Source organism: Amblyomma maculatum, chromosome 9 (genome assembly GCF_055883805.1).
Source record: "Amblyomma maculatum isolate TAMU_Amacu chromosome 9, ASM5588380v1, whole genome shotgun sequence".
NCBI lineage: Eukaryota > Metazoa > Arthropoda > Arachnida > Ixodida > Ixodidae > Amblyomma > Amblyomma maculatum.
The window spans coordinates 82,059,456-82,076,589 of record NC_139352.1 but is presented as its reverse complement, the minus strand read 5'-3'; positions in this window follow the sequence as shown (position 1 = coordinate 82,076,589).

Below are 17,134 nucleotides of genomic sequence, written 5' to 3'. Positions count from 1 at the left end.
CGGACGGCGGCTGTCGTTGCGGCGCGCGTCTTTCTCTCCCTCTTGCTTTTCTTTCTTCTCTATTTTCTCTTCTGCCTGTTGTTGTTGTGGCTGTAGGAAGAAGGAAAAGAAAATGCACGGGCCTGCTACTGGCTCTGTAGCTGAGCCACCTCCGCTGCCTCGTGCAGACAGAAGAGAAAATAGAGAAGAAAGGAAAGGAAGAGGGAAAGAAAGACGCGCGCCGCAACAGCAGCTGTCGTCCACCACCGAAGCGGTGGCGGGTGCAATGACGGCGTACAACAGATAAAAATTCGGTGGCAGGCTACTGCCGTTGCGGCGCGCGTCTTTCTCTCCCTCTTGGTTTTCTTTCTTCTCTATTTTCTCTTCTGTCTGCACGAGGCAGCGGAGGTGGCTCAGCTGCACCGCCGTGGTGGTGCAGTGGTAAGACGCCCGACTACTGTGGCGAAGTACCCGGGTTCGAACCCGACCTCGGCGGCTGCGTTTCGATGGTGGCGAAACGAAGAGGTGTCCGTGTGCTGTGCGATGTCCGCGCACGTTAAAGATTCCCAGGTGGTCGAAATTACTCCGTAGCCCTCCACTACGGCTCATGTTCTCTCTTTCCACTTTAACTCCCACCTTCCTCCCTTCCCTTAAGGCGCGGTTCAGGTGTCCACAGAAACAAGTGTGACAGATACTGCGCCTTTCCCTTCCTGTGAACCAATTATTATTATTATTAACGCATGGCTCACGGCGGATCAGTGGAGCAGCAACGGTAAAGTGTAGCAAAAGAGACAGTTTTGGAAACATCAGTGCTCAAATTTCCCTTCAGACAAAGAACACGGCTCACATAGGACCAGCGCAAAGGAGACAAAAGACCAAGGACAGCGACTCTGTCGGCTTCCCTCCCATTAGTAATTTCTCACTTTCGCGCTGGTCTTCAACATGAAAACTTTCAGCTTCCCCACTATAACGCACACGGTTCCTTAGCACGATTACAGCGTTTTATGTAAAACAGTAACTTCGTTCACGTGGCGTACTTCTAATTCTAATTGGTTCAGAGGAAGGGAAAGGCGCAGTATCTGTGGACACCTGACAGTATCTGTGGACACCTGAACCGCGCCGTAAGGGAAGGAAATTGGGAGTGAAAGTGGATAGAGAGAAAGAGGAGCCGTAGTGGAGGGCTACGGAGTCGTGATGAAAAAATTCTTACCATGCCACGGTAAGAATTTTCTTTTCGCCGCGGCATTCTTATAAGCATAAAAGGCCTGTAGACTTTTCTACGGGGCTACCAGCTATAGCTGTTTAAGAAAGGAACAACCAGACATTCATATCTTATAAACCATACAACATCTGTATGTTCTGCACTTGGCAAGCAAAGAACCTTTTTGAGAAGTTCACAATAACGGTAATTCGGTTCTCTATGCAGCCTAAAATTTTCGTGGAAGAATTAGCAGTTGTAAATTGAAAAATCTGTAGAACAATTAGAGGACAGGTGTTGAAAAAAAAAATAACGAGCAATTATATATAGGCATTCATTTAGTTGCATCAAATATTGGCCTACAACTTTGTCGATTCTTCAGTAAATGAAAACAAAGGAGGCAGCGCACCAGTTTAACGTATGCTGAGTTGCGCTAGTAAAGTAAATAAAAATAATATTTCTCTACGCGCACTGTCGACAACAGACTCTCTAGTGAAGCAATAAATATTGCAGGGACAGCACGTAGCAATAAATGATCCCTCCGAGGGCAATGAAACGCGCCATGCCTGGAGCAGGCTTCAAGGGAGGCATAATGTCAGCTGTCCACTTTGTAATATACCGAGCTAGGCTTCACTGTGCGCTAGCAGTTCACTCTTCTGTAAGCTGTCAACTATTATCAATCATGAGCTTTCAATGAGGCGTGTTTGTGGTAAAAAAAAATTAAATAAATGTAAGGATCTAATGTTAAACGGGCAGCGTAAAGATAAAGAAAATAACGCAGGGAAGTATATGGAGCTATTTTCTCAAGCGAGCTTTTCTCGCTGTAGGGGCGCAGTTTTATTGCGCCTTTCTATTTCGTTTGGACAAATGGACGTTATTATCAACGACCATTTTACATCTAAAACAAAGCTGGCGAGGCGTAAAAAAGTACAGAGTTGAACCTAGTCGAGGTTCTAATTCCCAGCTCCAGGATAGCGCAACTGCGTGTAGTTTCCGAACGGCTACGTGTACTTTCTGACTGTCGGCCTTGATAGCATCTGCTTATTGCACTAAAGCATCTGACGTACATTCAGGCACGTGTACGCATAGCTGCATATGCAGACAGCACAGCTAGATGCTCACAACGTCCGAAAAGTGCACGTTTTAGGATTTTTTATTAGACGTACGTCAGATTTTCACTTGTAAATGCTCCAGTGTCAGAAAAGCTGACGCAAGCGTCTGCGCTAATGCCCGGAGTGAGTACAGTCAGGTTCACATATTACGGTCGCAGTCGCAGCTGCCTCGCTGAGGCACGCCGCACTTTAGAAACGGACGGCGACGAGACGCGGCTTCTGCGGCGCTGGCACACGCGCTTCTATGTTGTACGGGAGAGCACACTTGAGATGCCTGTCGCCCTTTATTAGAACCCCACCCCCCCGCCCCCTTCTATTGTTTTTCCCTTTCTCGGGAATCATGTTTTTCAGTTGATTACGTACCATAGAGTATTTTGTATAGTGCTTTGGTCTGTGAGTAATGTGCGTTTTTGTATGTATGTATCTGATGAGAAGAGACGAGTCGCTGGAGAAAGATTTGATGTTGGGAAAGGTTGAGGGTCGCCGGAGAAGGGGTAGGCAGCGAACGCGATGGTTAGATGGCATCCTCGAGGCACTGCAGATGAAGTTATGTGATGTTAGGAAGATAGTGAGAGACCGGAAAGCGTGGCGTGACATGGTCCATAGGGTCACGAAGAGTCGGACACGACTGAACGACTGAACTGACTGACGTATCCAATTAAATCTCTTTACATAAAGGACGGTCGCTTATTACGAACGAAGTAGGAGCTGCCGTCAAAATGTGCATTAGGGCTACGGCACTATACGTCTTATATACAGAGAAAGAGGAATAATAGTGGCACAGTTTTCATGTAGCCATGTTGTAAACTTTACATAACTGTTACTTTGCAATTTAGTGTTTTGTCCTAATCAATTACTGCTTGCTATTGTGTAAAATGTTTCTTTAGTTATTCCTGTTTGCTCTTACATTTTGATATTTCATTTATATGCTGCATTCATGCAATACTCCTGTGTAAAAGTTGCACAGTACAAGAATGGCTTGCTTTTCACCTTTAATAAAAAGCGGCCGCCGCGGCCGCTTCTATCCATCTATATATATATATATATATATATATATAAATATATATATATATATATATATATACATACATATATATATAGTGAAAAGCAAGCCATTCTTGTACTCTGCAATACCAGTGCCGTTTTAAAAGCGGAAGGTGGTCAAAATTTATTCCGCGTTCCTCATAATCCGGGTCGCTTTAGAATGTGAAATCAGCGTTAAACAAACAAAACCATATCCCATTTTAGAAAACATGAAATGAAAATCCAGCGCCATTCTTTATTGGCGGCATTATTTTCTGGCATTACAAAAAAAAACAGCAAAAGGAAGCAAAATAACTCTACAGTTATGGGCATTTGTAAAACAACTCAACAAAAATATCGGCAAAGCTATCGTTCTTTTCCGAACGACAATTTTCGTACGCAAACATATTTATCCTTGTCATATCGTGAATCGCGACACTCAGTACGCTGTACGAGCGAAGCGGGGAAGACGGATGGACACAGAAAATGCCTAGTTCCGACCAAACGTGTAATGCGCGTCGCATTCACAATATAAAACCTACAAAAGTTCCCCGTTTTCACTGACATAATAAATCAGCCAATGTGGGAAAGCTGGAAGGCGGCCCTGTCCAGTTCGGACCTCGAGGAACAACGAGCCCTCGTCGAAAGAGCACGGGCAGCGGTTTTTACCAACGGTGTCCCGGACTAGGGACCCGATCAGCCTTCCCTTAATCTAAGCCAATGTCAATAAATGTTTTCATCATCATCATCATCGCTTTTAGCTTTCATATGGGCTGTATAACGTTATTCATATAGTTATCCTGTAATAATTTTCAGCAGTGACGCAAACTAGCCCCCCTTCTCTCGAAGGGATCGAGCACGCGTTTCAAAATGAAAATTTTAAGGTAGTGTCCGCCGCTCCAGCAAGCATTTCCACTGGAATTTGTCGCGGTATATGAGATAAGCGAGTTTCCCTCTTCGTCACCACGTTTGGAGCGCTCAAGCAGCTGTTATCAACTGGCAAGATTCAACGTGATAGCATTAAACGCCTCGTTTTCTACAAAATATGGCCTCGGCGTTGTGAGCTAAGAATCACGAACATAGTTCCGCACGTAGTTGGCGGCTGACATGGTCGGGCGCTGATTGGTCGCCGGGTTTTGTGACGTTACGGTACCACATAACCTGGCAGGAGCTGCCAACTCAGTAGCTTCTTTGAGGTGGGAACCAAACCTATATAACTGCATGGTTCTTTGCATTCAGAGTCACTATGCTGTTTTCTAGGCCACGTAGAGTGAAATTGGGCTTTATGTCTACGTTTGAAACACACATTAGCTTAAAAAAGAGTAAAAAGTGAGTGAACTGTATTCTAGAACACTTAATAATAGGGCACAGTACGCTGCTCAAAGTTTTGGGCATATTTCCATCGTTACAAATACTGAATACTTACGCTTGGCAACAAAAGATTCCCTCTTCTTTAGTTCTTGTTCTTTTTTTTTTCAGTTACTCTTTTTTTTTATCAGACCCCTTTGTGTGATCACCCTTTCCAAAAGGTGCGGCCTTATCGTCATCGCCAACGCCGCTACAAAGGGAAAGCCAGAAATCTAAATCCAAATGCGGTGATGCAGTGGTTGGGCGCTCAACTACTGCCCCCAAGGATGCGGGTTCGAATCTCAGCAGCGGCGGACGCTTTTCAATGGCGGCGAAAAGCAAAGCGCGCCCTTGTGTTGTGCGATGTGCGGCCGAAATTTGAAGAGCCCTCCCTACGGCGTCTCTCAACAGCCTGAGTCACTTTGGGATGTTGAACCCCATAAACCATTACCATCATCATCATTAGGACTATACCCACTGTAGAGCGAAGGCCTTTCCCATTTTCATCCAATTAACCCTGTCCTGTGCTAGCTGCATCCACTTGGCCTCTGCGAACTTCTTAACCTCATCCGCCCATCTAACTTTCTGCCGCCCCTGCTACGCTTTCCTTCCCTTGGAATCCAGTTTGTTACCCTAAGCGACCATCGGTTACCCTCTCTTCGCACTACATGTCCTGCCCATGCCCGTTCCTTCTTCTTAATTTCCACTAAAATGTCGGTAACTTGAGTTATTTCTCTGACCCATTCTGCACGCTTCCTATCTCTTAATGTTACCCCTACCATTTTTCGTTCCATAGCCCCCTGAGTTGTCCTCAACTTAAGTAGAACCCTCTTGGTTAGCCTCCACGTTTCAGCCCCATAGGTGAGTACATGAGTACAGGTAAGGTGCAACTGTTGTATACTTTCTGTTGTATAACGTATAACGTTAATTTTATATTACCGCTTCGGCGGAATCGTATAATCCCTTTTAATTGTTCCTTGATAATACGATATAGACGGCATGGGCTTGGCATATGGCAAGAATCTCACGCTCGTTGTGTTTATGATGCAAAACAGGATTTTTACGTCGCAAGGATGCTAATGGTCAACCATCTGGGGTTCTTCAACATGCACTGACATCGCACAGCGCACGGACGCTTTGCTCGTCGCCTCTGTCGGAAAGCGGCCGCCACGGCAGGGACCGAACCCGTATATACTTGAAATCAGCTGTGGAGCACCATCATAACCACAATGAGCTACCTCGGCAGGACAGGTGGTAATAATTGCATAGTAGTGATAACTACACCTTGAGAATGCTTTGTTACGTAATTTAGCTACGAACCCTGTGCAAAGGGCAATAATAAATACAGAGGTTGTGAAATAAAACGAAGAAAAGATTCGAGGAGGGCCCGAGGAACAGGGCACGTGCACAGAAGATGAGAAAGCCAATCGAGTCGAGGCGACGATCGAGGAGCTGCTGAAGGAAAAAAAACGGCATTGAGCGCAGTCACGACATCCAAGATACAGAACATGGAGATAGCGACGTCAGAGATGGTTACGGCCACGGTCGGCAGCGCCCACGAAGAGGCGCATCACTCCAGTGACGCGAACCCGGCTGGTAGCCCAAACACAGTGCACGGAACGGCGGGCTGCACACCGCCCTTGCGCACGCGTCCCTCGTCCTCCTTGTCCAAGGGCAAGAAATCCCGCAATAAAAAGGTACCCGCCTCAAAGCGCGCCAAGGAGGGTACCGTTGCGGCCAAAGCCCGAGACTCCAAGATCAGCGGCGGCTCCAGGAAGGGCAAGCGTCTTGCATCCCGTCCAGGGGCCGCTGCTACCGAGCCGTGGAAAATGGAACAGGTAAAGGGAAAATGCAGCCGGCACTGTAATTCGCTATATATTGTGCTATGTTTCACAGTTCGTCGATCTGTCTGCAGCCATTGCTAACGTGGGCAGCACTTTTGAGACGGGAATTGAACCCACCGGCACCTTTTGATCCTGACGCTGCTCTTAAACTATGCACGCACGTTTATACTGATTGGTTAAAGCGGGACTTTCACATTACGACTGTAAGCCCAGAAACCGAAATGAAAACCGAAGTGTATGCTATAGCGTTCAGTTCAGTTCAGTCGTTCAGTCGTGTCCGACTCATCGTGACCCTATGGACCATGTCACGCCACGCTTTCCGGTCTCTCACTATCTTCCTAACATCACATAACTTCATCTGCAGTGCCTCGAGGATGCCATCTAACCATCGCGTTCGCTGCCTACCCCTTCTCCGGCATCCTCAACCTTTCCCAACATCAAATCTTTTTCCAGCGACTCCTCTCTTCTCATCAGATGACCAAAGTAGCTGAGCTTTAACTTTAGAATTTGACCCTCCAATGAGCAGTCAGGGTTTATGGTCGACAATATCGACTGATTTGATCTTCTGGCAGTCCAAGGAACTCTCAAGAGTCTTCGCCAGCACCACAGTTCAAACGCGTCAATTCTTCGGCGGTCAGCCTTCTTCACAGTCCAACTCTCGCATCCATACATCACAACTGGAAAGACCATAGCATGAGTTATACGGATCTTGGTTGGCAGACTAATGTCTCTGCTCTTTACTAGGCGGTCAAGGCTAACCATTGCTCTCTTTCACAGAAGCAGGCGTCTCCTAATTTCATGGCTGCAGTCTCCTTCCGAGGTAATCTTGGAGCCCAAGAAGGGAAAATGTATCACAGCTTCCACTTCTTGTCCATTGATGCTCCAGGACTTGATAGGGCAAGACGCCATAATCTTTGTCTTTTTAATGTTCAGTTTAAGCCCAAACTTCTCACTCTCTTCTTGTACGCGCATCGGAAGTCTCTTGAGTTCCACTTCACATTCTGCCAATTAAAGTGGTATCATTAGTATCAAGTGGTAGCGTTACTAATTCACATATCGCCCAACCCCATCGAATCGGTCGTCATTTTTTAAATTCTATTCTGGTCCTTTGACAATGATCGATATTTCTGGAAGGCTTACGTCGTCGCAGATGACACAGAGGCTTAAAAGAAAAGAAGGCGGAACGTTAAAGACTACGTCGTCGGCTGACTTATGGCCACGCACGGCGGTTTTGACAGTGCGCAGCCGTGTGATGGTGACACCCTTCTCTCTAGCTAATCGGTGCTGCACTCACATTGACAAGCTATACTTTCTCTTTCTACATCCTATACCATTCGCGGAGGGTTTAGGGACGGTGAAGTGTGATGACACACCATGAATTTTCATTTTATTCTGCTCCCTTATCTTCGCGAGCCACCCATCGAGCAATTGAGCCACCTCGACGCACGTGCTATGAAGAATATAGCTAACTCCGCGTCATAAAACCTCGGAGGTCCACAGCGCTTAAAGGTGCACATCTGCTCAGCAGCAGTGACATCGTGCTTAGAGACGTGGCAAGCGGTTTGCACCAGTGCGGTAGGCCTGGTCTTAAAATACCGCAGCAGTGTCTTCGCAAGAGGTGTTGTATATGCTCGGTCGTTTCTTTGCATTTACAACTTGTTAAAATTTACCCAGAAGCCACAGTAGGATTTTGTTTCTGCTATTTAGATTTGGTTAGCGCATGCGTACCGAAGTACAGTAGTAGTTCGCATGTCACACGTATGTAAATTACCTACTAATGTTTGGTACTGTGTCCCCCAATTTTGATGTAGACGCTGTAGAGCATTACAGACACGCAGCCACTGAGAATGGTTATTCGTTCTCTTTTTAAACTGAGACATATTTTAGCTACATAAATGAAAGTTCGTGATCTTGGTTCTGGTAGTGCCGCTTCGAATGAGGCGCAGTGTGAAAGTTTCCATGTACAGAGATTTCACTGCGAGTTAGAAAACACCACGCAGATGGTTCACCTTAATCTGGGATTCTTCACTACTGAATGTCTCGTAGTCTTTGCGTTGACTTCAGCTGTAAAAATGAACCTGTGAATGAATTACTATAAATAAGTTAGTAAACGGATCGGACGGTCTAGCTGTTCGTAAAGTTCAAAGAAATCTCGATAGCCATTGCTTTCCGCTGTGTACGCGGCGAAATACTTAACGCAAACATAGAAATGCGTTATACATAGTCTTAGCGCTCATAAAGGCACGCATGTTTGTTTGCTGTCGTCAACAATGCACAGGCAGAGGTCGCGCATACACTGTCGCGAGGCGGGACGAGCGAATCCCTCGTGACGATCTCCAAGGACACCGCGAGCACTGATGAGCCCATGTCGCCGTTATTCAAGAAGCGCGGCCTGTCCTCTAGTTCGTCGAAGCGTTCCAACTCCCCCGAGCAGCCGGCGAACTCAGCCGCCAAAAACAAGCAGGCTACCGTTCCGGCATCACCCAAGCAAATATCGAATTCTTCCAACGCCGCCAAGAAACAGCAGAACGCGATGGAGTCGGGTCTCTTTGCCTCCGAATTCAGCCGCTCAACAACGAAGTCTTTCAAGAAGACGTCCAAGGTGTCGCACTCGAAGTCCCGGGAGTCTGACACCAACAAGACGTCCAAACCGGTCCCTCGGGAGGGCTCGAACGTAGACTCCTCGCCTGTCCTAGACATCCTGGTGACGAACATGCGAGACATAACCAGCGAGGTATGGGGCGCAGCGTCTTCGGTCGAGGACAGCGCCACCATGAAGCTGCCTTTCAGTTCCGGTGCCGATGGTGGTAAGGGCAGTTAGTATACGCGAAAGTGCAGGAATTTTTCACATTATTAGCATATATTATTTCAGTATCTTTGCTTTTGACAAATATACTTGGCGGCAGTAAAATGGATTTCAATGGAAATTAAACATAATGAGGAGCGGTAAAGATGAGGAGATATGCGCGGATAACGTGGCCGCCAATGGCGGAAGAGATGGCTTACAGGTCGGTGGGAGACGTGATTTTCCCACAGAGGACTTGGCTACGTGTGGTAAATATGAAAACTTTTAATATGCGCTATGAGCAAGGTGTAGTCAATGGTGTGAGCTGTGCAACACGCGCCTTTCCCAGAGATTTCTCTCTGTGCTCACTCTTTCGTTTTCAAATACTGGCGTATAAGCGGTTACACTCCCACAAAACCGATAAAGCCTATCGTTGTACCTCAAGTTTGTATGTATGTTCATTTCTTTCTATGCGATGCGCAACCAACTTTTGAAACTTTTTTATTGGCTGGGTCAATTCTGTGCGCTGAGATTACGTAGCAAATGTGCTGTCATAAACGCCTTATTCCACAGATGTGAAGTGGCCATGCGCTTTGATGCGGGAAAGTAGAAATAAAGATGTATTCGGAATACCGAAATTACGGTTTAGCTCGATGCCTAAAGAAAACAAAGGGGTTGGGGCACCTCTTGTCACTTTGTATTTCACTTGAAAACAAGAAAAGGATGACTCATTCTGTCTTCCTTTTTCAGCGCTGCAATTAGCACCTAATTTTATTCCGGATCCTCCACTACCTCCGGTGGCGACGCGAGATGCTGCCGCCTCCGGTGCACAGGTGGCTCCCAGACCTGCAGCTCCGGGCAAGGGCTGCGACTTTTTCGAGTTCGCTGTCGCCACTGGAACCGGTTCACTGATCCTCCTCGTGTTGCTGTACTTGATCAAGGGATTTCGATCGCACATTCTCGCCTGTACCGACAACCACAACTGCACCACTGCCAACGCCACCTACCCGCCGTACACTTAACTTACCCCGCTTTGTTGAGATCGTCGACCTTCTGAAGGAGAGCACGTGTATTTAATTGCGGATTTCCGCTTAAGGACGAACAAAACTTGTATATGGGCAGCCTGTACAGCTGTCTACATTATTTAAGCCCGCGCTGTATGAACTGCAGATCCATCGTACTACGTTCAGTCACAGTGCAGTAATTTATAGCCTGTAATCTACTCTCTGCCGTCTAAAAATGCTTGTACCTTGGAAGGCTGAGGTGTATTAGAAATGGCGCAGGGGCTATAACGGTGGCTACTACGCCAAAAAAAAAACAAAAACAAAAAATGGACGCACACGCTTACACGCATGCACACGAGGAACGAAGTGTCTATGCAAAGATGTAGATCATCTTGAATAACAGCTGACTTAAGCGTTTGAATCCAGCTGCCACTTAACGTAAATAAATACATTTTACTGGTCCTAAACGATAACCATCAAAACAACAACAAAGATAAGGGCTTCCGCGTCACAGCTGGGGTACATGAGCTGCTCAAGACGTGTCTCTGAGAAGAAAATCCGATTATCGCTGGGGCGCTCCCTTCGATCTTACTTTGCATGTACACAGAGTTGTGAGCCAGTGGCTTATCACAGTGACAGTATTTATTTGAAGTCAGTAAATAAAGCTGCGTAAACGGTACCCACAATTTCTTGACATTTTGCCCCTCAAGCTAATAATTAGATAATAAGTCATTACAAACATAACTTTGGAGAACGAAACGAACTTTGAAGGGACTTTATATGGCATGTGGTCTTTCAAATGATTTAATATCTTACAACTATATGCTAATGAATGTGTGCCTGATAAGAGCCACAAATAAAAGAATATTGATTGGCCGAGAAGCCAAGACAATGGCGGCGAACTAGGATTCACAAAGGGCAGAAGGCAGACCGGGGCCATTATTAATGTCGCCTCAAACTCTTAAGTGTGTCCAATCATTTTCCACCTTTTCTTTGAATGAACCACGCTGTGTTGGTGGGAGGTGATCACGCCTTATAGTTATAGTTAGCTTGCTTACGTAGGTCATAGCTCCTAGGCCCGTAAACATGGTTATCTCCCGCCGTGGTGGCTCTGTGGTCAGGGCACTCGACTACTGAGCTATGACCAGGATTCGATTCCGGCGGCCATGTTTCGACACCGAAACGCAAGGCCGTGTTGTGTGCGATATCAGTACAGGTTAAACAGCCCCAGGCGGTTGATTTCAACCAATCGTAACCTTCCGCTGGTCACTTCAGGCGTACCCCACAGCCTGAGTCGGTTTTGGACATTAAAATCTTCGAATAGATTAAACAACGGCATACGGGCACGTATATTTGTATCATTTTCTCGGCATTTTGTTTTTGCGCCTTTAGTGGAATTCTTTTAAATCGCAGCTAGAAGGAAGTGAGATAGAAATAAAAATAAAAATTATAACGTTAAGAGGCAGGAAGTGAAACAGGGTCAGAGAAAAAACGCCAGTTGACGGCAGTCCAGGCATTGGCAGGGAGTGTAATGATAATAAGATAGCCGATGTCCGCTTTGGTACTAGCGGATACCAGGGGGCGGTAGCGGCAGCAGCAGGACAGTTGGGTGAATCAAAATGGCCACTTTGCGGAAACTATAGGTGGCCGCATCTAACGCTTTATTCCGATCTCTGAACAGTACGGTCACGGAACTTCTTCCTCCTCACTGGTTGTATATGCTAGCGAGCTAAACAATGATTCATGTGTAGAAGTGTGTCTAAACGCAACTTAAAGATAACGCACAACCACTGAAGGCGTGAAATAATTACGGAATGAAATACTGTGAGCGTTGCCATACCACAACATTTCATGTTGCCTTCTGGCTCGTTCAGCCATCTCGTACACGGCTGCTTTTACTTTTACAGCGATTTATAAGCAAAAACATCACATAACGCAACATAAAAGGTAACATATCAACATGAAATAGTTGAGTAATTTATTTTATTGTTGTCAATTGTAAAAACGAGTGGAAAAAATGTCAGAAGCTGATTTGAACCGTTGTTTCGGCGTTCGAAAACGCAGAATTAATCCATTGCCCCTCAGAAGTGATGAGAAGTGCACGCTTTATATGCGGTCATCTTCGTTTTATGAATATTTCTGCAATTTGTCGCAGGTGACGCTGCTCAGAGGACCCTACCGTCAAGTAAACGGAATCACGCGCAGCCTGACACATGAGCGGGTTGATTGGAGGTCTAATAATAGACATAGTTTTATGCTGCAGACGGCGTAGTCATGCTGATAATGACGACAATGGCTTCATCCGACCATCTGCTCATTTCATACAAAAACACTTTGTAAACAATTTAACAATCCCGACTGCGACTGCATCAAGCAGCTGCCATATTCAACTGTAAGTTTCCGCTCGGTCCGTCGCCCGTAAATTGCCATGCAGACAGCCGCTGAAGGAAATGGTTGACTTTAAGAGCTGAAAAATACCATATGCTTTCCTTTGCATGTTGTCCGAAGAGGTAGTTCCACGTGTATGCCTCTAGGCCACAGGCGCATAAGGTCAGCATATGGATGCTGCCGCCTGGGAAACTGACTTGTTCACGTGATATACGCATGCACAAACGACAGCGGATATCATAGTTTGGCGGCGAGCCTGTCTGATAGCTTGCCGTGATATAGGCCTGATGCCGAAAGGCTACATCTACACAGTGACACCAAATGATGCAAAGTCCCGATGCGAAATATATCACGCGGTTTCATATCAAAATTGTGACGCATCCCTTCTTTGTGAAGCGTTCAGGGTGACGTCACACCATTTCGGTTCCAACGCGGCGGAGGAATTGGCAGTAGCGCTCGCTTGTGTCGGTACCAAGGCTAGATTAATACTATGCGATAGCAAAAATGCGGTCAGAAGTTTTGGGAAGGGAAGAATATGAGAAGAAGCTAAACGAGTCCTCGAATCGAGGCCGCTTGAGCGCAACGTGGAAATTATATGGATACCAGCACATGAATCCATCGCAGGGAATGAGGCTGCTCACGAGTTTGCCCGAGCTCTCTATCACCGGGCGGCTGCCGAGCAGCCCTCTTGCATGGATATAAAAAATAGCCTAATCTCGTTTAAAGAGGTTACAGAGCACTATAAACTAAGCAGAAGGGTCTATCCGCCGCCAGACTGTTCCCTCGGAAACGGGGAGGCAATTGCATGGAGGAGACTACAAGGGGGCAATCATATTTGTCCCTCTTGGGTACATGCAACAATTTCAAAAGATGAAAAGGATCTACATTGCATAACATGTGGGAGATGGGGCACTCTAGATCATATTATTTGGGAATGTAACAACAGCCCAGGAGCTAAAGAAAATATAGATAGAGACGCCTGGGAGACCCTGCTGCGAAGCGAGGACCCCGCTCAGCCGCAGCAAGCCATCCGCCTGGTGGCTGAGGCCGTGAAGCAACAATGCATATTCACCAGACCTTAGTTCGCGAGGCTCCTGAGTAAGGCTCCATCAGGCCTGCGTGCCGGGGAGTCTGAAACGGAGCTTCTTCTCGGTGGAAATAAAGGTTTTCAACAACAATAACCTATTTAGCATCCATCTGGTAGTCAAGTTGGAGGCTAAGTACCACGAGGGGTTCGAACCGACGATATATGTACCTCTAATATTGACGTCACCGTTCGTTGTACAGCGGACTTCCGTATCAACATATTGATGCATTCATTCTTTGTACAGCGTTTCAAGTGATGACATACAGTTTAGCGTTATACATAACACAACTTCGACTAAAATTGGAGGCTAACTCATGACAGCGATACATACCGATGACATACAAAGTCACGATGAGGCACTCACTCTTGCGCCTTCAAGTGCCGAACGTCAGACGTCTTCCTAATCTATAATTGTCGATTATTTATTTGTAGGTTTGCAAACGTTCGTCGATCGCCTGGAAGTCGGGCGGTTCCGCGTTTGCTCGGAAGTAGAGATCATCGGGCTAAATCATGGGCCGCCTCGTTGCCGAGGACGGACGTGTGTGCTGGGGCCCAAATTAGGATGATTTTGCGATCGATTTTAGCTACTGTTGTTAGCATTCGGACTGCTTCTTGCGAGACCCTGCCTTTTCCGCTATTCTGCAGAGAGCAGTTTTACTGTCGCTAAAGATCAATCTAGCCTTCGTTGCGACGCAAGCGAGCGCTATTGCGACCTCTTCAGCCGTGTCTATGTTTCTGCTTCGGATGGTGGCGGAGACGACTGGTGCGCCGCTACTATCGACTACCGCGGCGACTGCCGCCCCTGATCGGCCGCTTGCAGCGTCTACGTAGGCAACGTCTTTTACTCTGAATTCTTTTGCTCTTTTAACCAGTGCTTCTGCTCTCTTCTCCCGTCCCTCCTTGTGGTATTCTGGATGCATGTTGCGGGGGAGAGGACGGACAATGATATTCTCACGACATTGTGGCGGTAGGGCAACCTTGTCGGCTGTGCCCCTATCTGTTTTTCGACCCACCTATTCTAAGATGGTTCGACCCGTGCTCGACCTACTGAATCTCTCATGTTGGGCGATTTTCACCGCTTCAGCAAGTTCCGTCCAGCTATTATGTACTCCCATATCTATCAGGTGTTCCGTAGAAGAGGAGATGGGTAGACCCAGCGCCCTCTTGACGCAACGCCTGATGAGTGCCTCTATCTTACCTTTTCATTGGTCCTGATGTTGAGGAACGGTATGGCATAGCATTATCGGCTTATTATGTACGCCTGCATCAGTCTCAAGAGGTTTCTCTCTTTGAGGCCTTGAATGCAATCCTCCTAAATATCCCTGTTACGTGCGTTGCGTAGGTAGTGAGTTTTTCTGTCGTGCCGTCGTTATACCCGTCCTCTTGAATAAAAAGTCCGAGGATTCTGATTTGCTGGACTTTTGGTACGGTTTTGCCGTCGACCTTAATTTCTACGTTAAAGTCGCCCTTGCACCTCATTGATTTTGGGTTATATATGAAAAGTTCGGATTTTTGCGGAGAGCACGCAAGACCCCTTTCGGCCGCGTAAGACACAATGGTGTCTGCCGCCGCCTGTAGGCGTTCCTCTATGCTGCCGTCGCTGCCATTGTTCATCCAGAGATTAACGTCGTCCGCGTAAATGCTGGACTTTAGATCTTATATGACTTTAAGAGCGGCGGAAAGGCCTCTCATCACCGCGTTAAAGAGGAAGGGGGAGAGCACCGAGCCTTGCGGCGTTCATTTACTTCCCAGGTGGACAGTAGGGGATTCTAAGTCCTGAAACTTTAGTTTCAACGTCCTGTTTGTCAGGAAATCCATTACGTAATTATATGTCCTCTCGTCGACTCCTAATTCCTGCAGTCCCGCGATAATTGCCTGGTGTTTTACGTTGTCAAATGCTTTTTTTAGATCTAGTGCTAAAATTACCTTCGCGTCTCTGGATTTCGAGTCAATTATGTCATGTTGTAATCGGAGCATCACGTCCTGCGTGCACTGGCCCGGTCGGAACCCGGCCATCTCGTGCGGCCACATGTCGTTTTTCCCCATGAATTAAGTTAGCCTTGTTTGGATTACGCGTTCCATAAGCTTTCCAATGCATGAGGTTAGAGAAATAGGTCTAAGGTTTTCCAATTTCGGTGGCTTGCCAGGTTTTGGAATTAGCACAACGTTTGCAGTTTTCCACTGCTGGGGAAGACGACCGCTACTCCATACTTCTTGCATGTAGTTGGTGAGTTATGTTATGGAAGCGTCGTCTAGGTTTCGTAGCATTTTATTTGTTATTCCATCGGGGCCGGGAGCTGATCGCGTCTTTAAGCTCAGGATTTCGGCTCTAACCTCCGCTTCTGAGATGGACGCGTCGAGGGCCTCGTTCGGAGGACCCGCGTATTGCGTAAGAGGGAGGGATGTGTCGCCGACATATGTATCTACAAGTTTAGTTATTAGTTCCGTGTCAGTCCCATCGAACGCGTGTCTTGCCTTTGCTATTGTTGTGTTTGATTGTGTTTTCGAACTGTCAGGATCAAGAAGATATCGTAGCAAGCTCCACGTCTTTGAAACGCTCATGTTGCCCTCCATTTCATCGCACCTGGTACACCTGTTACACCTCATTACCCTAGAGGGGGACGATGCACCGAAAACAGTCGACAGGAAACTCCTACACATCTGGGAAGCAAAAAAGTTATGGAAAGACGCCTCCGGTGTCAGAGATGGAACCGAAACCTAAGGCGAAAAATAGCCAGGCACAATAAGGAAATTGAGGATTATGCAATTAAACTCTGCTAGGTACGACATACTACACCACTGATGACGTCATGTAGTTTAAGGTACGACATACTGCACCATTGATGACGTCATCGAACGCTTAGTTACGGACGGACGGACACGATCGTGGCCGCGAGCATGAGCAATTAAAGGCTTTCGCCTTATAAATGTGAAGTTATACTCCGACGTTTTCGGCGTGTAGGCGAGCGCTGGTCGAAGTCGGATACGTCAAGTGGGCGACACCACGCCTGGCGAAAACTCCGCCCCCTGCAATGAAACCAATTCCGCCGCGGTGAGACGGCTGCAGCTGTACAGGCTCATGCGCAGAAGGCGAGAACCACTGAGGCGAATGTTCGTGCGAGGCCTATACCGGCCGCATTGGGGTATACTCCAGCGGCGTCGGAGTGTAGCAGGTCGCGTTTTAGGCGACGTTACGTCGCCGTGCCAAACGCGCATGCCCGCGCGCGCAACGTCAGAGTATAACTGCGCCTTTCAAATAAAGAGAGAGAGAGAGAAAAACAACTTTATTTGCCGCAGATGTCGTGAATTAGGGCAGATGGGTCCTGTGTGGCCCCCAGGTGGGGGCTACATCCTGGGCCCACGAAAT